Source organism: Aptenodytes forsteri, unplaced genomic scaffold (genome assembly GCF_000699145.1).
Source record: "Aptenodytes forsteri isolate BGI_AS27 unplaced genomic scaffold, ASM69914v1 Scaffold255, whole genome shotgun sequence".
Taxonomy (NCBI): domain Eukaryota; kingdom Metazoa; phylum Chordata; class Aves; order Sphenisciformes; family Spheniscidae; genus Aptenodytes; species Aptenodytes forsteri.
The window spans coordinates 445,054-470,814 of NW_008794888.1; the positions used below are offsets into that span (position 1 = coordinate 445,054).

Sequence of the window (25,761 nt, forward strand, 5' to 3'; positions counted from 1 at the left end):
TTTTTAGGAGAGGGTGTTTTTGTATTCATCTTCTTGTGTAATTTAGCAATTGGGTCTCTGACACAGCCCTGATAAACTTGAACGGCTTCGCAATATGGTACCAATAATAATAATATATTTAACAGTTGCATAAGTAGAATGAGGTTGTGGTTTGGTTTTTTTTTGGGGGGGTGGGGGTGTTGTTTTGTTTTGTTTTTTGTTTGTTTGTTTTAAATTAGGCATCCTTAACTAAATCAGAGATTAAAAGGAAAAAAAAAAGTTATTATAACCTAGGCTCTGCAATATCTGTTATTACAGATAACAGATTTTTTTTTTTTTTTTTTTTTTTGCGGCAGAGGGTCCGTATTACAGCAGATCTTGCAGTGGTGCTTGACAACAGCTTGAAAATGGATCTGCTGGGACGTTTTTGATCTGGAACTGTGCTGACTTATAGGCAGACCTACAGGTGGCTCTGCTTGTGGGATTTTACCCTGAGTTTTTAAACCAAAACTCTTCTATCCGTTTTAGAAATTTCTGATGCTTCTTGCATAAATATTTCATTAAATATTTATCTGCCATGCAAAAATTCAAGGAAGTTAACATTTTATTTTTCATTATCCACTCAGGTGTAATACAGATCAGCAATTCTACATGTCTCACATGGAGTCATGAGACACAATGATCATTGACCTCCTACTTTTCCTGTGAACGTCATCTAAAGGACACAGTGAGGAGAAGGACACTTCACAGACAGGATGCCTTTAATTTCCTCAGACCCCACTTGATAAGGGAAAATCTTAAGCAGCAGGTGAGTCTGAGTGACTATTATACTATCAGAGAGATACATCACAATTAGGAAGCCCAGAACAAATGCAACTGTTTCCTGGTCAATGAAGCATGAGATTAAAGGCTGATGTCCAAATGTGAGAATCCAATTAACAAGTGACTTATGTCTATGGTACAAAAGTAAAATTCTGCTATTTATGTTACATATTCTAGCACAGCGTGGTTCCTAGCCATGTAAATTATAGAAGAATTTATTATGAGTAATTAAATACTTATCTGGAATAACAGTATACCGTGTTATAAAGAAATGGCATATGAGAAATGCAGTATAGAAGTGGTGCTTTTTTCTTCCACTTCATGTTGTTTTCCACACTGAACAATATACACCAAGGCCTTTAGTGGTGTAAGTTATTATGGATACTGACTGCGGTTTCGTAACTTTTGATAAGTTTGGGGATAAGCTGACTCGGTAGTTACACAATGAAAAAAGGCAGAGTATAGAAAAGTCAATTTACATAAAGAATATAGGGTAGGAGAAGCACGTTCTTGAGAAGATGTTTGCAGTATCAGACCACTGCATTTTGCAATGGTAACCAATTCTCAATAGTCTAACAGTGCTTTGGGCATTCCTGTGATATATTTCCTAGAACTAAGGGAAATTGTACTGTTTCTTTGTGATATGTTCCTTGAATAAAACTATGAAGCTTAAAGGTTGCTTTATAAGTGAGACATGGTTCTGTTAAAGACTCAAGATATTTTGGTGGGGGAAAGACTTGAAGGTTATGGGCTAATTTAGATAGAGGTTTATTTCACAGGTCATTTATTTGGATGATTGGGATTTTACAAAAGGAGTCTGGGGAAATGCATTCCTTTCTTTAAAGTGACTAAATGTGTATGGTTTTGTTCTCAAATAAATTACAATGTGTGACTGTTCTCACTTTATCGGGTAATGCACCTTTCTGATTTCCTCTTGATAACTCCCCAGAATGTATTTATAACTCATTAGGATCATGCCTAAGCTACGCAGGTCAGTATCTGAACATGCGTGTCCATTGCCTGCATGTAATAATAAATGGTAACAGAAGAAGAGGACTGTGCTGTTAGTTGTAGGGACTAGAGACCCCTTTTTGGATGACTGTGAAGAAATACAGCTGATGGAAGATAGTTGGATTCACCCATCTATCCATCTTAGTAGAAACACGGGACATATATTATGAGATACACATATGTGTAGAGGGGAAAATTGAGGACATATGCTGGCCTTTCAAACAATGTAGAGAATGTGCATTTATATGTACTTATGTGTAGATCTATAAAGTTGACCTAGACACAAAAAAAAAAAAGACCCAGAAGTCCTGTATGCCTAGTAAACTCTGCTGAATAACTGCTCTTATTACTTTGACCACAATACCTTGCTAAATGTGATTACAGAGGTCTTAAATCCACATTGGTTCAGGGTAATGTGAAAAGAGGTCTGTCTAAAATGAGCAAGTAAATATATTCCATGTTAGTAGAATCTACATCGTCTAAGGTTGGTCTTGTGATTCCTTTTATCATGGTTGCCTTCATCTTACAATCGTATAATTAAAATGTTCCTAATTACCAGTTTAGAAGAAGGGGCTTTGAATGAAGCTGTTGAGAAATTTGGATGAGGAAATGGTGTAATTTTATGGTTTCATTGTTCTTTGTTCTTAGCAATGCTTGCTTCATCCTCACAAGCTATTACTGTGTGCGGTCACTTTCCTTTGTTGCAAGACTGTTCTCATCTTGTCATGACATCTGCTCACAGTCTGTGTTATGGATTTCACTGCAGTGTCATTCTTCCAGATGCTGCCAAAGGCTATTATTCTGGGGGAGAAGTCTCTTTTTTAAAAATCCAATTCAGAAGGTGTAAACATGAGAATTAGTGATCATAGTGTTTTGTGAGTTCTGCTTTGCCAGACTCCCTGGTTTTATAGCATGAAACAAAACTTCACTAGAGAGCATGTGGTTACTGTGACCTCTCCTGACACTGTTGTTTTCGGTTTCCCAGTATTGCAGCAAAATTTTATGGTGAATGAGAACCTCCTGAAAGTATTCGTAGTGTCAGTACTAGTTGCCACTAGCTCTATAAAGCTGGCAGAGACCAATCTGCATTTCTTTCTCTTCTGTTCCTTTCCTGCTGCAATTGCATTTCCTGCAATTAAGAGGACAAAACTTTCTAGGGAAAATTTAAGATTTCATGAAAAGTTTTACACTACTTCCACTCTTCCTATCATAATTTAGGAAAATACACTCAAGGGAAGAGATTGAGAAAATGATTCAGATAAGGTGTCAGGTGGGAACGAAATACAAAAGTTTTGGCTCTGAACCCATGGAGGAGAGTGTCGACCCTTATAGGTAGTCCCTTTTCTATTGCCGGTACTACTTGTACTATTCACTATGGCTTTTGAAAAAGCATAATACAGAGAATGACCTGATTCTTTTTTAACCCTGTCTGTCTTTTCCTTCTTTATCCCTGGTACTTTATGCTTTCAAAGCCCTCCTGCTTAAACTTCAGCTTTTAAAATTCCCTGTAGATAATTTCTTCTGCTAATTAATGCACCAAAAGCAGATTGTTTTATGTCTTTGGATATAAGCTACATGGATACATGTCTATACAGAAAATTTCATAAACTTTTCCTAATAAAAGAAAGATTGGGGAGGGAGCACAAAACCACAGGGAAAACAAAGGACAGACTTTCTTGAGTTAACCACCCAAAGTATAGAAGTTTTTGCAATATATATATAAAAACACATACATTTTTTTTCCCCAGAGATTCAGTTTGTTGTTCCAAAATGCGTAGTGTTGTAATATCTATGGTGGAGTCCATTTTCTTAATTTCCTATGATCTCTGCTATTTCTTGAGATGCAGAAAAAAAATGGTGCATTTTTAAATTTATGTTCTCTCTTTTTATTGAATAAATCATCCTGACAGGAGAGGAAATAGCTATCTCCCTGCTGTGGATATAAAAGATAGACTCATCTTTGTACTAAACCTCTAGATCTCCTGCATGTTATTGTAATAGACTTTGTTACAACTGAGACATGGAATAAAGCTTTCAGCAAAGGTTTATTTTAAATGCACTGGTTTTTGAAGCCTAAAGTGAGTGTTAAAGTAATAAAAATGTTTTTATATTCAGTTTTAACAATGGGCAGTAATAACGAAAAGGAAATATTGCTGCATTCAACCAGGTATTTCGTATCTAATATTATTTATGCTAGGCAGGGAGAATAAGAGATATAGAGGTGGATTAGAGATAGCTATGATTTTACTAGAATTTTGCTTTTTGGGGTTGTTATGGAAGCTAATGTGATTTTAAGGTTTTTTGTTTTTTTTTTAAATATTGCAAACTGTCATTGTTCTGTAAAATATAAATTGTGAAGGCTCAACTCATTCCAGCTTCATTGTAACTTAGGGCCAGATTCCAAGCTCTGCGTAAAGTGCACATCCTTCTACCAGACCAGACCGTATCAGCCTTGAAAAGTCCTTAACATCAGTAGCTTCTATTAATAGCGGCATAAGTAGTTTGAACTGATGGAAAATGTCTGCTGGTCCCTGGAAGTCCACAGTAATTTCTTTCATTTATTGAGATGTTTTACCACTTCTCTGTCCTCTAGGAAAAGCGTGCCTGTATTCAGTCTGCTTGACATCTAAAGGATGTGATATTGGACAGTTATAAATGAACCTTTGGCTTAAGGGGAGACATTAGGCAGACTGAGAAGGTCAGTCCCGTTGAACCATCTGCTACATAAAAACAGAGCTGAATTAATGTAGATTTGAGTAGCTGGACTTGTGAAAGCATAATTTATGAAAACTAAAACATAAACATTTCGTTTTATGGGGCTTTTACATCTGGGAGTACACAGACTACCAGGAAATGACAGTGCCCAGAGGGACTGGTACCCAGTAAGGGTTAAGATTGAATGCATCCATCATTTGTGTAACTTAGATTTTATTAAAATCAACAGGCATATTACCACTCATATCCACTACACTGATATCCACTGTGCTGTAAAAGCAGTCAGACGAGTACAGAGCCCTTCTCAAATCTCACCATAAATTGTACGTTTCTGTGAGCTTGTTGGGGTACACAGTTTCTTCAAAATTTCAGTCATCCATAGCAAGCCAAAGCATGTTATCAAACTTGTTGTCAAATGAGTATGCAGTGATGCACAAAGCATGTATTTTAGATCCCAGATTGTTAGGAGATTATGTAGGCTTACATGGACTAATATGAAAGCAAGCTCTTTCACATCTGTTCAGAAACTAATGTTATTTGAAAACGACACTTCAGTATTCCTGTATGTTTTTTGCCTAAGAACACATGCTAGCTGAGCCTTTCCTACTGTTGCAGATATTTATAATGCATTGTTTCGATGACTGCTGCCACTGACTACTGGAAAATCTGAAAAGAGGTGGGTAAAAGAAATTAGAGTGTTCAGCTATAGTGGAAAAACAGCACAGGTTAGAATGTAAGAAGTGTTATATGAAAGGAAATAGAAGTTTAAAATTTCACATGCCTTTTTTCCTGAAAATGTTGCACTATAGGCATAAATTGCGAAGGCAAAAAAAAGATCAGAAGTCCAGCAAAAAAGCCAAGAAAGAAGAGAGTCCTAAATGTTTAGATCCTGTGAGAGGCAAGTTGATTTTTATGTTACAGACTACGTCAAAATATATTTTAAAATTCCTTGATAAATTCTCCTTTTGTAAGAAGCTCAAAGGCTTCTTCAGTCTCAGCTTTAGTTGCAGTCCTAACTTTGACAAACAGGTAGATTGGGTAAAGGTGTGTAGGCAGCTACAAATAAAGAACGTCTCAGTCTATTGCTGTGCAGTGTGGCATCCCAAATTGCCATCACCTCCAGGCACATGCACAGAATTCAGTGCTTCACAATGGTGGTTGGGGGCGTGTCTCAATCTGGTAAAGTAGGAGACACTGCACAAAAGGAAAGCTGCAGATCTCATATCTGTTCTATGTTTGAGCCCTTCCAAGTTAAGGTACTCATCTGATCCTTGCTATTCTGAATACAAAAGAAAGAAATAGTCTGGGAAGCAAAAGTTAGAGCTCCCCATTCTTAGATGAAAGAGCTATTAGGCTGCAAATCTCCCCCTCGCTGTTTTTCAGATCTGTAAATCTCTCTGGAGAGTGCAAGAGGCTCTTGCATAAAAGAAATGTTTATGTTTTAGTTTTCATAAATTATGCTTTCACAAGTCCAGCTACTCAAATCTACATTAATTCAGCTCTGTTTTTATGTAGCAGATGGTTCAACGGGACTGACCTTCTCAGTCTGCCTAATGTCTCCCCTTAAGCCAAAGGTTCATTTATAACTGTCCAATATTACATCCTTTAGATGTCAAAGAATTTAACTGGCCAGATGGAGGTTAGGGCACAGTGACCATGGGATATTGGGTACAGGTTTGGATTTAGGGTCCCTCCAACACATTTCACTTTGGAAAAGCACACTTCTGGACCAAGCTTAATTCCCAGGCTGGTGGGCTGGACTGAGCCATGGAGCGAGGGCAGAGCGCTGATTGGGGAGGTCAGGAGGCAGGCCCGGCAGCATGTGTGCCTGACAGCTGCCGACCACACTGTGCTGGTGTGCCTACCACCTCCTCTGGCCTCTCTCAGGCATGGTACCTGGCCTTTCCCTGCTCTAAGGAGCGTGTTCCTCATGCTGCTAGTTAAGGTGAAAAGCTATAAGGCTGCATTTTGTGATGTGAGGAGCAGTGAAGGTGCAGGAGTAGGAGGAGAAGAGACCAACTTGTGAGTCCCATTAAAGCTGAGCTGTCTGCCAGCCGCATGCTGGATTCCTGGGCTCTGGGCTCAGTGTCTGATATGCCGTCATGGCCTGTTGTTATTAGCTATTGAAGATACTCTCTTAGTGGTTGAACCAGAACCCTGCTCGTTAGCACACACCATACTGTGCTTTCTCAGGGCAGACACAGCTTTATTTACAAAGAGTCCAGATAGGTACTGCTCAAGCTGGTCTGACTAAAGCTCTGCATTAAATAATAAAATAAACCGTTGGTAACCAGAGTTGCCAGTGTCTGTCAGAAATAAGGTTCACTTAAATTATTTAGAAAAAGGGAGGTAGTTGCTCCTTTAACAAATATTCTCCTCTGGTGAAACATTTCCTAGAAGTTAAAACAGGAGTATATTTTAGGAGATATTAATTGTGCTGTAAGGTTTCCTGCTGATTTGGTCTATGGCCTCTGCTCTTTAGTTGTTCTCTATCTACAAAACTTAGGTGGTCTTGTATTATTCGATGGTTCAGTGATGCTTATGTCATTAATAATTCTCAGATGCTCTTCTGGAAAGTTACACAGTAGGATAAATCTTGAATGTGTTACTGTACAGTTTGTCAATAGATAGGGAATTTCAGGCTTTTTAAAAAATTATTTCTCTATTAAAATGAAGATTTAATCCATGCTGCATCAGGAACACTGATTTTATGACGATGGATACTGAATGAAAGGCTTTAGAATAGATAAAGAAGAATATAAGTTATGGGTTATTATCAGTTTTCTCTTGAGTTTTTTTTCCTTATAATTTCTGGATGGGTCTCTTTCTTTGGCAGGCTCCCAGAACAGCAAGAAACTGTACTAGGCTGTTGGACATATGCTATTAAAACTGATTGTCCGTGGCAGTGTTCAGACAATTTATATATTCCCTAAAACTTATTTTAAAAGGTCTTTTTGTTCACCCTCTATCTTGAAAGCCAGTTTCAACAAGCAATACTGGGAGATTTTGATTTACTGTTATGAGTGATGGTTTTAAATGTTCTGGCACTTTCACAGGAAGATGAAAAATATACTCGTGTTACGTTTTTTCAACCCTGCCTGAGATTTTGGGTACATAAGGCAGATTGTGCTTTTGCTGTTCAAAGGCTTCTCTGACATTCACAATGAATTTAGATGTGGATTAATATTTTGTTGATTATTTTTAGGCTAAGCATTACTAAATACAAAGTCTGTGCATGTCGCAAATCTCTTAATAAGAATGAATAATTCTCTGAACATCTGTAAAAAGATCTGTCATTCCATGATTTCATTACAATCAAATAATCAGCAGTTATATATCTAACTAGGAATATATAATACTAAGAACCTATGAATGCTACAGCTTTGTTAGTGACAGGTTTACTAAGATTTTGAGGATCCTGTCCACCAATTGTCCTATAGAAAACAACAGAGCTGACAAATTTGAGGAATGCTGAATCAGTGCTGAAAAACTTCAGAACAGCTTAATTGCAGAGTACCATGATTGTTACTATCTTCAGCTGAGTGAATGGTGTGCCAGGCATTTAAAAATTAGATCCTCGTTTTTTGCTTTTTATTATCATCAGTGGTCTTTTAAAATCTGGGTTTAATCATGCAATGAGTACTCTAGTTGCTCTAAGACTGGGATGTTACAGAGGACATCTTCTTCTGGTTCAGGGATCCCAACAGATGCCCTTTACATCTTCTTTTTCTACAACTTGAAGTGAACTGAAAGATGCATTTGCTTTAGTTCAAGCCTTAGCACTGCTTATATTTAAGCAGTAGCATTGGTTACAGAAATATCTGCTTGTCAAATTTTACTTTGTGCATAGATCATGCAAGTTTGATTGACATGAGCTGTCTTTTCTTTCCACCCTACTACATACGTATGGATATGTCACATGACAGAATTTCCCAATTCCTTTTTAACAATGTAATGATTGTTTCAGATTACTGTCATAGGTGTGGTTGTGAGGTTTGAGGTGCTCTAGAATGGGGAGTTCTCTGTAGGAAGTAAAAATCTATTTTCATACCTTTTACCAGAGTCTTTCTATCTTTGGCGAGATTAGATGATTATTAGCTTTTGAATGGTATGGTTACAGAAAAATAGCTTCATATTTAATTGGCATATCAGGCAACCATTAACCTGGCACTAATCTAATATCTAATAGAGCTTTCTACTTACCAGAAGTTTTTCTGAGGTACTCCTAATCTTCTGCAAAATTGGACAGTTGAGTTACATTATGGGTGATGTCCAGAAAACTCCATGTTTATCAGTTTCAGCGTAGATATTTAGATAAACATCCAAGATGCCTCTTATCTTGGCATGCATAGTTCTTCACAGTACACTTCTCAGACCAGTGAGAAAAATCCTCACAGGTGGAAAAGCACAATTCTAATGAAGCCATTTTATTCTTTGTGTGTTGTTATAAACCTCCTGACATTTTATTCTGTGAAAATTAAAGTTTGTATGTACATATTTGCAAGGATCTGAGAAACGTTTAGCCATGCATTGAGAGCACGAGAGAACACGAGTCATGTATGGTTTTTTCATTTTTAAATTCCAAGTAAATAAACAATTGGGTTTGTAATGACTGCAGAAATAGCACTGTAGTATCAGCACTCAGTAGAGTGATGTCATAAAGACCATTTAAATGCTTGGATTTAATTAAGTAAACGGCTTTAAGTAAAAACAAAGAAGAGGGACAATAAAGGTAAATAAACATCTTAGTGTGGACTGTAAAATGCTTCAAAATTCCAGAAAGAACGTGGCCCAAACTGAAACAATTGAAGTCAGTAGGAATCTTGTACAACCTCGTGCAGCTCGGCAGTAGGAGGAAAAAGGAGGAAGCTGGGGCACTTCTCACTGTATATACACTGACTGTGTATGCTGTCACAGAAACCAGAATTTAAAAGAATCATCTGTTCTGCTGCTTGAGGCCTCTCACTGCTCCCTTCAAAAAGCAACATGCATCCTGGGTGCTCAGCTACTATGGGTATGAAACCCACACATGAAGAAAAGAAAGTGTGACGATACTTTCATATTTATTCTTGTACCCCAGAGAGTCCTAATATGCATTTTTATTATTTTTATAGAGTTTCTTTTGGCTATGCAGTGTTAACAATTGTCCATAGCCTTTTACTCCTCCTTCCTTTCTCATTTATGCATTATAAATCGTATATGCCACTCATTCCTCTTGATAGTCTCAACTTCTAGTTGAGCTAGAGTTTCCCAGCTATAGCTAGTCATGATTCTCAATTACAGCGTGTTTGTGAGGCCAAATTGTACTTTTCATGGACTTCTTAAGGCCGTTAGAACAGACGATTACTTTGTATTATGATCCATCCTGTTACATGGAGTTAGACAGTCTTGACCAGCTACCAGCAACCTCACTATGCCTTTGCCATGTTTGCTAAGTCAACTAAAAGTCTTTTTCAAATACAGTCTGCATTCTTTGGCAGTGAAGCAAATGTCCTTGTGGTGCATTAAAGTAGATTTTTGTGTTATGAAATTTCTTATCTGTGTGCATTTAGACAATCTTTATGACTTATAAGAGTAGAAAATGCTAGAAAATAAAAGCACATCGAGTAGCCTAAACATCCAGTCACTTCCACGTGGGTACCTCTTATCTTATTGTTTAATTCTTTTGAACACTATGATCCTCCTGAAATGGACACAGAATCTTGAAGTTCTGTGTGGTTTGCATTTTAATAGAGTAGATATATAATGGCTTGTTCTTAGCACCTTGATTGACATAATCCTGACATGCAATGGGCGAAATTTCATCCTTGGAACCATCTATCTGATTTGCATGAGCTACTTATGCACAAATATGTAGCTAGAGGTACAATAAATGGGCTATGTGATGACAATATAATACAGAGCTCCAGGTGGCCTCTTTAGAAACAGAGCTTTCGTATTAATACCTTGATACTACATAAGGAATGAAAAGAAAGACCTTTCTCTAATAACATGTACAAAGGCTTTCATGGATATTTTGTTATTTTAAATTGCATACATGTGCAGTAAAACTGAAACCTAATATTGACATAGCTCTGAAGTAAATGAAAAGATGATTATTATCACCGGAAGTGTTGGCTAGTGTGCATTTAAGTAACTTGCAGATTACATTCCTCTGAATATATAATTCTAGTTAGTTTATGTTCCTTTAGATTTACAAAAAATTTTCCCTCATCTTTTTTCCTAGTCTGTTTGTAAAATATAAAAATTATAACTTTTTCAATAAGCATGACCAAGCATATGTCAGAAGCTACTTGCTGTGAGGGTAGGACATATAAATTACAGTTAACCACAATGTTATCAAGCTATTTTTAATCAATACTTTTATTCTGAGTCACTTTTCCATTAGTGACTTGTGTAATACTAACCCAACTTTTTGGGTCAAGGAGCCTGTGCAGACCTTAAGGTTCCAAATACCTTTCTGAACAATTAATAATCTGTGCAAAACAGGAATATTGGCTCTATGGAGACATGAAGTAGCATTGCAAGTTTAAAATTACTAGAAAATACTGAACAAAATAAGATACTATAACAAGGTAATCAGGCAGACCTTGGTGAATCCTTGTGAAAGTAGAGCATTAAAATACCGTTGGTTTGGTTTTTTTTTTTTGCATTCTAGTTCCACTTATTGGCTGTACGAAAGCCCATACTGGGCAACTTTTACAGCTGGAATGCCAAGTGGAAATGAATTACAGCAGAACATGGAGGGAAAAAAAAGAAAAATCTACCTCCTAACAGAAATATGGCACCTTATATATGTGCAGTGTCCACTTTCTTGCAGTGACTGGCTGTTATTGGGGAAGAACGATGAGAGATGCGTAACGCTTCCCATCCCTAATCTCCCTACTCATAAAGGTCAGTGTCTCAGCAGTACCCTCAGCATGTTCAGTCACTGTAGTGGGAAATGTTTCTCTTCCTTGCCTGTCATGCCCTCATGCAATTTCAATTCTACTGTTGTAGTCTGTCTCTTTAAAGCTAATATGTCAGATTCTGTTTTCTTCTTCAGAAATACTCAGAACTGGGATATGAGCTTAAACCATTTCCATATTTTGGCAAGAAGGGCTCACATGGTCCAACATACCTGCTTGGTAGCTTCAGTGCTTTGAATAGTGATTGAAACAACATGGTAACTCTCATAGCAAACTGGGAATAGGCAAGTTTTGTGCTTTGAATGTTACTTATTTATTAATTAAAAGTAGCTTGAAACTGAGGGTATAATCGGTGAATGGTAGTACCCATCCTTGGCCACTGTAAAAATTAACTTGCTGCCTGGGTGGGAGTTTGAAGCAGGATTCTGCTTGGGCGACTCAGTGAGTTTGTCATTGTTCTGCCCTTTTGGTTATTTCATCCAGAGATGCTATATATAGGTTGTGCATTCAGAACTACCCCAGATGCACAGAGCAGAAAAATGGAATTGCTAAACACTTTTCTTTTACGAGACACTTTTCATTTCCCAGAGTGTTTGATGATATTCTGGGGGAGGGGATATGTTTTGGTGGTATTTCACAAAGATTGTTGTATAATTGGGCAGGTATTAATCCAAACTCAGTTTATTTTTGTGTTTCAGGATCACTGTCTTGCACTGTCCAAAATACTTAGGCTTCAGGCTTCAGCTTTGAACTTGCATAGTAGAAGACATTCAGAACAGTGTGATTAAGGTTCATTCCATACCTTGCACTAGAATTCATAAGCGATGGTCTCGCCCCTTTACAATGCGTAGAAAATTATAGAATAAACGAGATGATACTAGTTCTGTGATAGTTTAGACTGGTTTTGTGCTAGCTTTACAGGAATAAAAATAACCATCTGCATAAAATTAAAAATATTAAATTGCACTCATCTATAAAACTGAAAAGCTCGAAGGGCGTGCAGTTATTACTGCATCTAAAACGTGCCTTTGTCTGTCAATGTTGAATTGGTTTAAATTTCCTCTCTCTTTTTTTTTTCCTCCTAGAATTTTTCTGTAGATAGGATTTTTTTTCATGTATGTTAGGAAATAGTTGGTTTTCATGTGAAGTCCGTATGTTTGGATTTGAGAATATTTGGTGGTGGTGGTAGAAATGCTTATGCTTTGCTGAAAATTAATAGCAGAAGTAGTCCTATGCAATTTATTTCACCATAGTACTTTGTCCAAGGTAAAGTTAAAGAAAAATTAGTCATGTGCCCAACTTCTGCTTCAGTTACTTTTCTTCAAAGTCGTTTATCAGATATTTCTGATGTATATTCTTCTAGGTGAAAACAGTTAATAGTTCAACGTATCTCAGCCTGAAAATATTCTACAAGGTATGACGGATACACAAGACACCTGGAAGGAATGTCAGCTAGTTTATATCTGAGCTGATGCATAGCTGATTTTAATTTTTGACCAGAATCTTTCTTTTGTGTCACTTTATTCTGGCCAAAATCACTTTTGTGTGGAAATTGTTTTGCAGCTTGTGTGGAATGAGCTTGTGGTTTTGATCTGTTTCCTAATAAGATGGTCTACCGTAGTAACTGTGAAAACTGACTTTACCTAATGCCTTTTATGGTCCTTTTGTCAAGATTAAAGAGATAAGAAAGGCAAATCCTCAGGAACTAAACGTGGAGTTTTTTAGATTGTCTGTGAGAGATGAAGTGGATAAGTTTGGTCCTCGTGATGTAGTGTCTGTTCTGTAAGCAAATAAAAAAACTCTCATCCACAGATGTTTGTTTGGACACTTTCCCCAAAAGCTGTTTTCGTATATGAAAACCCAAAAAGTTTGAATGTATTTTGTTGCTTGGCAACCAGAAGATGTGGAGACACTGTCAGAGAAATGCTGATCCTACATTTCATTAACCTGTATGTCCTTTTTAATGTAGAGGACACAGTTATGCTGTGTAGTATCTTTTATAGATATATCAGGGTGCCTGTTTTTACAATGTCGAAAGAAGAAATCGAAGATTCAGCAGGACAGGAACATTTCTATGTTAGTACCCAAAACAATAAAATCTGCCTTAGAATTGCTGCTTTCCAGGAGCGGTAATTCCAACAAAGACGTAAAAGTACTGTTGAGCAGCTTATACATGAATAGAAAGGAATAATCACTGGTTGACACGTTACTAGGATTTTTTTTATTTCATCTTCTTCCTTAAGTTTGGTTTAAATGTGGGACTTTTTGAAAGCTGTAAACCACAAAATAAGTGGTGTATACGCTAATCCTATTATTCATTAATAGGATTAATGAGTGTACCTCCTGGATAAAGCTTTGAAAATGTACCCTCTGGGTTCTAAGCTTCCCTTTTTTTTGTGAATTGATTGTCAAGATAATCCACATATATGCAAGAACATTCTAACATATGAATTATCTATCTCTTCATGGGCCTGAATTTTGCTCTGCATTTATCATTAGTAAGAATTGTTTCTATACATAGGGGCATTCTAGCAAAACAGTGCAAATGAGTAATGTGTTATGCTGATGCTTTTAATGGTTATCAGTTCTGTTTAGGCAAGACATCTTGGATGAAAGAATTAAAGTTATCTTTTAAAAAAAAAATCATAAATTCACTCATCTGTAATTTGAAAAACAGACAAATTAATGTATTATAAAGTTCAAAGTAAATAGGTATTAACCGAAATAGAAGTACTAGTGCATTATTAAAGCTGCAAACAACTTTCTTAGCTTACGATGTCCTGGCTGCTGTTTTTTCCTAAGCTGAGCAGACACTGATCTGAAAGACAGATATCATGTGTCTCAGTTTAAAGATCCAAAGTCGTCTTGTAGGCAGGTATATCTTCAGAAATATCATTGGTGTTCTTATAGCACTAAAGTTTTTTGAAGGCAGGTTTTTCTTTCTATGTGAACACAAAGATCTGCTAGAATTGCTTATGAACAAAACTTGAGCTATCAATTAAAAAGAAACAAGAAACTATCTAATAATAACATTAATATTATCATATACTTTTCTTGCTGGTATGTATTTGAAGCCCACTTCATCATCTTCAGAGGCAAGGTGCTTATGTCTGCCATTCTGTGATTGAAAGCAGTTTTCAGGTTGGGATGTAGCTTAATTGGTGAGTTTGAGTTGTGGGGTTTTTTTAATTTCTTTTTCCCCAGAATGACTCTTGAGTCTTATCCACATCCCTGTGCTATGATCAGTGAACAAAAAAAGAGAAGGACAGTAAATGAAGCTTTTAGCTGATATGCTGCCTAGTAAGAAATAGCGGCAGTATTATATATAGTGAGACAAAAAGCATACTGCTTTTGTACTCAGGAGCACCTTTTTTTCTCTGATAGAAGAGATTCTGTTTTTGAATCTGATATCCTATATATTGATCAGTCATTACAACCTTCATTTGGCACAACTGAACCCCTTCTTAAATCTCTTTCATAAAAAAAATTCTGAAGAGGAGGAACTAAAGATGATTCAAGCCTATCATGAGATAACTTTGGTTCACCCCTATTTTGAAAAAAACACTTGTCTGATTTTTGTCATTGCAAAAGCAATTAGATGTGTAAAACTTCTGCTAAATATCTGTTGGAGAAAGAATCCTTAAATTCATCCTCATTCACTTTTTATTATGCTGGAGGAAAGGGTTTTGTTTCAAATATTTGTGTCATACAATTTTGTTTTTGTAAACAGACTTTTTTCCTACACAGAATTTAGTAAATTCAAATTCATCTGCATGATCATGTTAGAATTGTATTCAAGGTGGAAATGGAAATTTAGACTGCCTAAATATAGTTCTTCCCAAGATTTCCTTCAGGCTTTGTCACCCTTGGGTACTGAAATCTAGCTTGTTTTATATTGCTTAAAGCTGGAGTTGCTGCAAACTTTTTTGATCAGGAGCACAATGCTATAAGCTCTTCTTTGTGAAAACTCATCAAATTCCTTGGGCTCTGGGTATACAAACATGTACAATGCTTAGTCCTGGCCCTTTGTTCAGACTAGTGTTAGAAAGAGGGTTAGAAGCTATATACTACAAAAGACTTTTCTTATGTTTTGTTTTGTGTCTTCTAGCTATGACAAGTATATTTGTATGCTTTAGCTTTCTATTTCTGAAACAAAGACCAGTGTAATCAATGCTTTTCAATAGAGTTATCCAGACAGAGAAGGTAGGAAACCAGATGGTTTTGAAGATACGAGATGGAATTCAGGGTGCTGTGTTTTAGTCCATAGACTATGCTTAAATATGATTAAGGGTAAGATTCCAAAACAATCTGTTCTATTTCTGGGTGACAAGTATAATGTTATGCTAGCCCTATCCTGCAGCACCCTGGGTCACTTGTCTGGGTACAAGTCAAAGATACTTCTTAGAGAAGTCTCTGATGAAGAAACTAGAGTTTTCAAGTGGAGATTTAAAGCCTGGAAGCTTACCAACTTTTGTCTTGTTAAGAAGAATATATTAATTAGATACAAGATTAGTCCCATTAAAATCAGTGACAAAACTCATTCAGCTCACTGTGATACTCAGCACAATATGGAAATGAAAGGTTAAAATTTGTTACTGGCTGCTACTTTTTGAAGTACTTGGTGGAAAAAATGAGTTATGCTCCTATGACTACAGATTCTAGGTTAAGATAATGATTACTCAGTAACTGAAAATTTTTGGAATTTACTGCTAATTGGGAAGTTAGATAATAACAAGGTGACTAAAGGTTAAGCAACATGATTTGGAAAGATTTATGGATGTATTAAAAAAAAGTTTAGAACATCATGTTAAGGCAATTGGTGAGGATAAGAGACTATCAGTGTGTATGCATTAGTAGCAGAAAAAACACGGTGGTGAGAGAAACATCACTGGTATGTTGAATCCCCAGCATTAAAAATGTTCATACTTGTTTTGATGTTTACGAATGTTCAAAACTGTTACCAAGCTATGAGGGAAAGTGGCACTTTGCATGTACAGCGATGCCTCATAATATCATTGCTACACAAATTAAATTCATGTTATAGGAACCCCCTAGTGCTTTCAGTGCAGAAGAACAACTAAGAGCCTGCTGAAGCAGAGAGTGTGTTTTCATATCTCTCTGATGACAAGCCCTCTGGGCTCAGATAAGAGGAGGTTGAGAGAATGGTCATTTGGTCCATGATAATATCTGAGTAGCAATGTCCACATAGCTTTTAAATAAGCTATGACGACTAACTAAAAAAAGTTATATCCAGGCTGTGTGCTCTTTATAGATAGCACAAAGATTCATTTCCGAGATTGCTTTTGAAAGAGGGGCAAGTGTTATTTTTGGTTTATAAATGGGATTAGTGTTCTTTGAGAGACAGTGGTATCAGGTAAAAATCTACATCTTTTTTGCTGTGATAGTAATATAATTTCAAAATGTAAGTTTCCTTTCTCTTTCTTCTTTCCCCTGATACTCTATACTGACATTGTGCCAGATGTGTTAGCTAGTCAGCTTGCCTGCTTTGCCTCTGAGGAAGTTGTGTATATAGTATCATTTTACATAGGGGAGATTGTTTTGGTTTTGGTTTTTTTTTTTAACTAACATATTTTACTCTTCAAAGATTTAAATTCCTTTTGTGAAGTGCTTTTTACTCCTGGAGGAAAAATAAATTTACAGAAGTATAAAACATTTACTACCTCTTTCTCAACCTCTTTTCGCTTCAGTATTTTAATCATTCATCAAATGATTCATCTCTGCAAAATTATGTTTTTATAGTGTTAAATTTTGTAATCAATAATACATTATTGATCTTTCCCTGAGCTTAACTCTTGATGTATTAGCAAAATCTAAGATTACATCTCTAATGCCCTTCTAACAGAAAAATTGTTTTCAGTCTACCTGAAATGTTTGTTATTCACTAATATGGCAGTTATTGTTAACTGAGTAAGTTCAAGAACAGAATATATTTATTTTTGCACATATTTTCCTGATGTTCTAGAACAGTCTTTTAGACAGAAAATTAGTATGACCTTATGAAAATAAAGTTCGGGAATCAAAAATACATTTTGCAAAATACTTTATTTCACATAGATGTGTATTTTCAGAGAGAAGACAAGTACAAAACCCCACATCTTCATATGGAAGTCAGTGGGAGTTCTGACCTACTTAGGCTTATGCAATTTTAACCATTGTATTACTGTGTCAAACTATGTAATGTAATTTATTATTTGATTTGGTTTTTGTCTGCATATGAAATATTATTTGAGAGGATTTTTATCATATATGTGAATCAAAACCAATCTTGTTTTATCAGTGCAGTGGATTAGCTTATGTCTCTTAGGACAGGATTTAAAGTAAGAGTTGTCATCTTCTGTGAATGTCTTTTGTTAGTAACAGATAAAATAATCACGACTAATACTCCTGGCTACAGAACTGTATTTCAATAAACCTGTAAAACAAAGACTAATTAGATGACATGGTCTGTAGGAATAAAATAGAAGCAGAAGTGTAAACGAAATACTGATAAAATTAGACAGACAATGCAGTCCAGACCTCTTCCATTCATGGTACTTTTTCCCTACACAAACTTGCCAGAGTTAAACACAAGTATTTTGTGACCTTGTAAAAGCCTGACATTTGTATTCTTTTCATTCTAGCTCTTAGTAAATGCATTCAGTTTTCCGTTAATGACTGAAGAAAAAAGAGGTGCAAAGAGGACAATAGAGGGATACATTGCTATTTTGCTACTAATTAAAATAACTGGGTATTTTGTGTCAGTTGTGGGTTAACCCCGGTAGACAGCTATTTGTCCATTTCCAGGAAAGTAGGGCATCATTGTGCCTAACAGTTACTTGGGAAGACAAACGCTGTAACTCCGAACATCCCCCCTTTCTCCTCCTTTCCCCCAGCTTTATTGCTGAGCATGACGTAATATGGTATGGGATATCCCTCTAGTCAGTTGGGGTCAGCTGTCCTGGCTGTGTCCCCTCCCAACTTCTTGCGCACCTCCAACCTACTTGGTGGTGGGGCAGCATGAGAAACAGAGATGGCCTTGACCTGTGCAAGCACCGTTCAGCAATAGCTCAAACATTGGTGTGTTATCAACACTGTTCTGGTCACAAGTCCAAAACACAGCACCGTACGAACCTGCTATGAAGAAAATTAACTCTATCCCAGCCAAAACCTGTACAGTGTCTGAAAGGAAGGGACAAAGTGAACAGGCAAAGGATTAATGCAAGAAATAGAAAATAGTTCGCTGCACTAGCCTGACCAGAAGAGATCAAAAGTTCCTGTGTGAGCTACCAAGCAGTTGTGACTTACCTATAAATGCTTTGGCACAATAAAGCAAGTAATAGACTGGCCACTAGCATGGTGTGTTTTGGCATACCTTCAGTGGTTATCATGGATAAATATGCAACCTTGACGTTATTGAGGACTGGGCATATGTATGGTTCTCTTTCACACGTTTCTTCTGCAGTTCTCCTGTAGCACATAACAGAACTGCACTCAGTGCTCCTTTTTGTATGTATGTATGTCAGTGTCCTCTGCACTTGTATAAATAAAACAAGCAAATGCTATTTCTTTCTATGAGATATGATGCTTGAGTAAAGTGAAATTTTACCTCTTTGCTTTGCAACACAGATATCACCGTTACGGTGAGCTGAACATCAGTGCTGTTTGTTCTTTTCTGCCTATCAAGCTGAAGAGTCATTTCATGCCAAGCCTGACGTCCTCTACAGAGGGCTAAACGCAGCTTATACATACATAATCAACTGTAATTTTAGTATAGCTCCTCAGGTTGCCATCATGAAAACTGCATTGGGTTTATTCTTTAATACATTGATTACAATAGATTATTCAGTAGCAGAGAGAACCAGGCACAGCTGAGCAACTTTTGCCATGCTCATGGCATCAGGACTGCTGTTCATAACCTTATTTGAGAAGGTGAAAAATGTTCTGCTGATAATGCTGAATTTTGATGATGCAGAAGGTGGGAGGGGAGAAAAGAAAGAGGCATATCCCTCTGATGACTGATAAATCCTGTTTAATCCTTCCAATTTATTTCCCTCTCTTTCAAAAGGCTATGGGAACACATTGTCAACATTTTCCTTTTTTTCTTTAAATTAATGCAGCTAGTTATTTTGTTGTATCTCCTGCCTTGAGGATTCTCCCCTTTTTCTTTGCCAGGTTCCTCCAGTCATCATTCCCACAACTTGCTTTATGTAATCCCTGCTCTATTCTCACCTCCAAGATCCCATTCAATTTGAGTTTGTACAGGGAATTTTGCTTTCAGTAATGCAAGCTAAGGTTGTTCCAGTGTGTTTCCTTCTTGCCACCCTCCCCCTCCAAATGTATGTTTTTGAAGTCAGCCTTCTGGAAGGACATGAAACACCACAGGCAATCATAATTTTGTGTTAATGAAGTTATTTGTCAGTGAATTAAAATTCAGAATTGATGTTTTCAGTTAATTAAATATGAAAAATTACAAAAAAGTGCAACTGACCCTGCTGTTTTGATATTAAGTTCCATTTATTTGACACTGCACTTTCAGCTTTCAGTATTATGCAGCTTTTTCTGCATTAACAATAAAATCTAAAAAACACGAATGAATGAAAAGCACGTTCTCATCAGTTAACCATGGGAAGCTAAAATCCTGTAGTTTAGCACTTGTCTACAAACCAAAAGTCATTGACTAAATTTTCAGATTACGGTCTTACAGTCTCAAGTAGCTGGAAATGAAATAATTGCTGCTGTAACTATTTAAATGCATTCCCTGTGATCTAATTGCTTTTGCTTTAAATGATTATGCCCCTTCCTCATTTAGCATGCCCAATGCATCCACTTAGACTTACATGATTCATTTTGTCCTCACTTTAGGATAGATTAAAATGTTGTTGCACTCTGAAACGGGAAGTTAGGACTAAGAATGTGTAATTTATTTGAAACTCAAATAAATGCTATTTAGGTTAATGTCCAGATGGTTTGAAATAGACCTCTGAAGGCACAGACTAGGACTGGTCTAGGCTACAAGCGCTGCCTTCTGCTGCCATTGAGCATTCCCTATATTTGTGCAAATATTCTGCACTTCAGGGTAGCAGTATATAGCAAATAGAGAGCATGTGCACTGGGTTGTATATTCCACCCTAGACTGTGCTTTTTTGCACACTGATACATATCCAGTTGCTTTGGTTTATTTTCTTCACAGAAAATGTATATGCCATGACTGAAGGAATACAGAATAGTCCCTTTTAAGGTGAAGGGTGGGAGGAAGGAATAATGCTTAACGGCTGCTAATGGCTGGCAAAATGTTGTATGTAAATTAATGTATTTTGACTTTTTGTGTGGGCAGATGGTAGGTTAAGGCAAACCTAAAGATATTTCCTCCCATGATGATTTTGTAAAGCAGCATAGCAGACTGTCAGTTTGTACACTGTTCTAATGGGACAAATTTTCTGATTGCTGGGTTGTTGTGTGGAGCTAAAACTATGTGAATTGTAGCTCAGTGCTGTATCCTGGTGAATCAATGTTTGCAAGTATCTGCAATCATACAGATTGGATTTCTGAGTGACTCTGCCTGTGAAGGGTAATAATTTCTGGCATCTTAATCTCCCTTCTCTTAGTGCAGATGTCTAAAAAGAAAAGGCCATGGTTGTATTTAATTTTGTGAAATCCTGCATGAAACTTGTAACTTGGCTGAGCTCTGCGGCTTAATCCAGCCACCTCCTCCTCCCAGCTCCCAAGGAAGATATCTTTCTCTACTTGGTTCCATTCCAGTCCCTCTAATAGTGCTCTCCAGCTCTGAGTGGCTGAAGTGCCTTCTATTTTGTCCTTTGCCAGCCTCCTTTTGCTGATATATAGACAGGTTGCTATTTGCTCTAAGAAACAGCTTGATATACACTTCTGCAGTGAATCTGGGAAACATTACTGTCCAAAGACAGCAGCTGAGGTACTCTTTGAAACTGAGAAGCCCTAACACCCACCTTGACAGGATTGACTCAGCATATTAATTTAAAATTTCAACCTCACTGCTGACCCCTATATTGCATCAGCTTTTGGGTTTGGAATTTAGCCTTGGATCATACTTGTTTCTGAAGTTATATTTATAACCAAAGCAGGAGAATAAAGTTATTTTAAAAGAAAACTTTGGAAGGAATGGATTATGTTACTAAGTACTCCCCAAGCCTCTGGTTTTTGTTTATGAAATATTGCTTTCTTATAAAAGCAATATGAACAGCAGCTGACTTCCTGATCTCTGTCTTCACGTAAAAGTTAGAGCTCAGGCGTTCATTTAGAGGACTGAATACTTTTTTTCACTAGAGCCTGTACAGTTGTTCTGACATTCACAGTTAATATTGATACTCTGTAGGCCAGAAAATATTACTAGAGAAAGAATGCATCAAGGCTGATTCTGCTTTGAATGGAGTCAGTGGAAGTTTAACCATTGCTTGTAAAAGGAGGGAGACTAGACTGAGAAAGATTTATAATTCAAATGTGTTTAATGGTTGTGTATCTGTATGATACAGATTTACTCACACTGTTTTGAGTATATTTTAAAAAGACAGCGTCTCTTATTTTCTAGGGCATTGTCTTGTTTTTAGCCTTTCCATAATTAGTCTCTATTTATAGAGCAGATCAAGAGAAGTAGCTCACAGATGTCAAAAAGATGCATGTTTTCTGACATGTGTTTTCTTGCTTTAACTTTATGCAAATACTTTATTATTAATGCTTTTTAAAAGACCACAGGAGGTATATAGACTTTAATTTTTTTCTGTATGATTAATGCCAGCCATTTGGTTTTTGCTTTCATTTGTAAGGACTTCAAACTCTTCCATAAAAAGGAGAAATGGGCTATGTGTATTTAAATGTACACATAAAGATTAAAGGAATCGCAATCCTAATTTTTTTTAGTCACCTACATCACTATAATGGATCTCTAACATGAAAGTTCTATTTTACAAAGTGCTATTACCAGCACTTGTTTCCATTTTTCATCTTGGAAAAACATTTAATTTCCAGCTTAAGTTCTCGCTACATATTTTTAAATTCTCTTATATTATAAGTGCTCCTTCTATGTCTCAAGAGGTTAGGTAATTTACTGCTTTTGACTCAATAAAATTCTTACAGGCAGTTATGCTACTGAAATTTTGTAAAATAACGTGGGATTAAAAAAAAAAGTGATGAGTAGAGTTACTATCACCCTAGTCACAAAGTTGTGTGTTTAAATGCATGTTCCTGTGAACTGTATTCTGTCTCCTAGTATTCTTGTATATTCTATTCTATATAAATTCAGTATCAGTCAAAAGTCCTTTGTAGCTGCAAATAAAATGTAACTATTCCCTTTTAATATGAAGTTAATAATGAAGTGGTAAATGCATAAAGCAAAGTATTTTAAGGCATGTAGGTATTCTAGATACTGTGTTAGCATAGAAAAAAAAGACACCATGAATACTGAGAAACTTATATTTAAAGTGTGAGCCCTTCTATAGAGCAACAGCAACCCCCCTGTTGACCTTCAAGTGACCTCACTTACCACACTGCCTTAAAAATGAGATAATAATGGAAATATCCTTTGTTTATAGTTTTCCATAGAACAAATTTTTTTACTAGAGGCTTTTGTATTTGTGCTACGCAAAATTTTTCAAAAAATTAATTTCAGCCTTTATATTGTATCTTCCATCTTGGATTGTGAAGGGGGAAAGGCTTTCTTAGGTTTTCTTTTCCTGTTAAACACTTAAATTTAGCGTAAAGAGTCAAATCAAAATCTTTAATCATTAACAGGCCAAAGAACTGTTAAAGAATAAAAGAGTCAGTCAACACAGTTTAATAAAAGCTATGCTGTCCAATGAGATCATATAATACTGTGCATTTATACTGTTGTATTAGCTATAAAAATCTAAACCAGTTTATAATATCATACAGTTATGTAGGTACTTACCATTTTAAAAGCAGCATCAAGTGGAATTGGTGGAAAGTCCCCAAGGTGTAATCAATAACTGATTAAAATTATGAGCCTTTACAGTATTATTTTGAAGTGCACAATCTGAAATTAGAGGAAATTTACTGACAGTTGTATATTTTGTGGAAGGAAGGATTGCTCAGACATATACTAACAACAAAATCGATGTCTGTTGCCTTCTACAGAGTACAAGGAGTGTGATTTATTTTGAAAATGTCTTTCAGCTGGGTAACTAGGTAACTTACACTGTGCTACACGAAAGAGTTTGGATTCCATTTTGTGAAGCAGGATTCCAGTGCAATGAGTGAAGGAAACAGATGGAGTAACAGGAGGACAGATGGGTACCAAAAAATTACAGCCACCGTTTTCAGTACCTGTGCATAAACTTCCATAAATCAATTTATTTTCATTTACTGAAAGAGGAAACCCATAGATTATGAAGCCAAAGCATTACAGGGCCCAAAACCACTCTATGTTGAAAGCATATATTTGTGTGATTAATAACAGTTCTAGATGAGCTACATGTGAGAGTAAAATTTTCTGTGGGCAAGAACCTTGCCTCCAGTCATTTCATTCTGTTAGGGAGATTTAAACATCTCTCTTATTCAGTGGGGGGAAGATTCGTTGGTTATTCTGCCATATTGGACAGCTGTAAAGCTTTCCTTGTAGACCAGAGGTGGGCTACTGAAGTGATGCAGTGAGTGCTCAGGGGCTGCTCCACCACGAAGGCTTCAAGCAGTCTGGGAAGGAGCTGAACCTGGAAGAGCCCAAAGTAAAGGCTGAGAGTGCAGGAGGCCACTTTCTGTCCTGCAGCAGCCTGAATTGCAAGACACGAATGGTGGATTAGAAAAATCAAACAAATTTACTATATATATACACCAGCAGTCCTTATCTGCTGCATGGCACAGCTGCTCTGTCACATACTTGACCTTGACTTAATTTGATCATCCCTGTGGTTAAATAGGGAGTTCAGCTGTGAGCCAAATAATTTCTTAACACCCCTCACCCTACCAGTAACTTCCAGCTTGTTGTTGATACTCTTGAATTTTTATATGAACACCTGTCCATTAGAAATTGGATGGTGCCCATCCAGACAATTTACATTTATTTTAGAATGTCTTGCAATTAGTGGACTTTCAAAATTGTAGAATACAAATAGAAATCACCCTTGTATTCAAAATATTTGAGAGATTAAGAAATATAGGTCAGAATATGTAATTGCTCTCGTTCTTGTTGAATTTATATCAGGAAGTTTTCTTGCATAGAGGCACTGCATGAATAGCCACTATATTTTGGTGCAGCAAAGGCAAAAGTATGAAAAAGTCTGTAACTCAAATATCTTGGAATTGGCTTTCTGTCAGATTTTTATCCCAGTTCCTTTTAAATTTTCCTATGAATAGTTTGAATTAAAAATTTACAATTTTCTTAAATTTTTCAAAATAATTTTCTAATTAAAAACATTCATTTTAGGGTTTAGGCTCACTACTTTTTTAATAAAACATAAAACAAATATGATGTTTTGTCTTCATATGAAAAAAGATTGGTTAGACTTTATCCCTCAATCTATTAAATGCAATTTAGAGCTTAACGTGGCAAAACCTTAATTTTTTAGCTTTGTTAGCTGATTGTAGATTACCTTCCCTATATTATCTCATTCAAGGTGAGCATTGCAGCGCTGGCTGTCATGAGTGCTAGAGGCTGGGTTACAGTCTTCAGCCATAAACAAATCCCATTCAAAACTCATCATCTTCTCCTCCCACCCTTAAACAAAACTCTGTGGGATTGGGATGTAGCCTATGAATCAGGCAAATAGTTCAGAGGAGGTGTGGTGGGATAAATAGGAAGGAAGATGGTTTGGCTTGGTTTCATAACTGAAGTGGAAAAGAAATCATTGTTTGGTTTCCTTCAATTAGAAAACATTAGTGATCTGAATCCAGTTTGAGAATGGCTCTATTTATGCAGATGCAAATATACTAGTTTTCTTTTTTTTTTTCCCCACTAAAATTTTTTGAGTTGCAGAAACATTAATACAACCCCACTTATATTTTTTGAGTTGCAGAAACATTAATACAATTGCCATGACTATTTTTTCCCCTGGGACTTCTTACAAAATTCCATATCTGTATAGTCATTGAGCTTCTTCCCCTCCCCCACCAATCACTCTTTTTCCAGTCTGAGTTTGGAAAAAAACAGATATGAAATAATGTTTCCTTTAAGCAGGTAGGAGATAAACTATACTGCTTTCTTAAGCCATCTATCTGAAAGAGTTTAAAATTTTAACCAGGCTCAAAACAGTGAGCAACTCTTTCCGATTTTTGTAGTTTAAAGATGGTAAGGAATTGTAACTTAATCATTTTGAAAGCATAGAATTGCTTTGGAAATTAA

At 36.4% G+C, this 25,761-nt stretch overlaps 1 protein-coding gene across 1 annotated transcript in view; it reads right to left on the minus strand.

The window, feature by feature from the left end:
• Nucleotides 1-23,542, minus strand: part of B3GALT1 (beta-1,3-galactosyltransferase 1) — a 64,238-nt gene extending 40,696 nt beyond the window's left edge. Inside the window, exon 1 of the mRNA XM_009274884.2 lies at nt 23,356-23,542. The gene's annotated coding sequence lies outside the window, so the exon portion shown is untranslated. The remainder of the gene's footprint in view (nt 1-23,355) is intronic.
• Between the last annotated feature and the right edge of the window lie 2,219 nt (nt 23,543-25,761).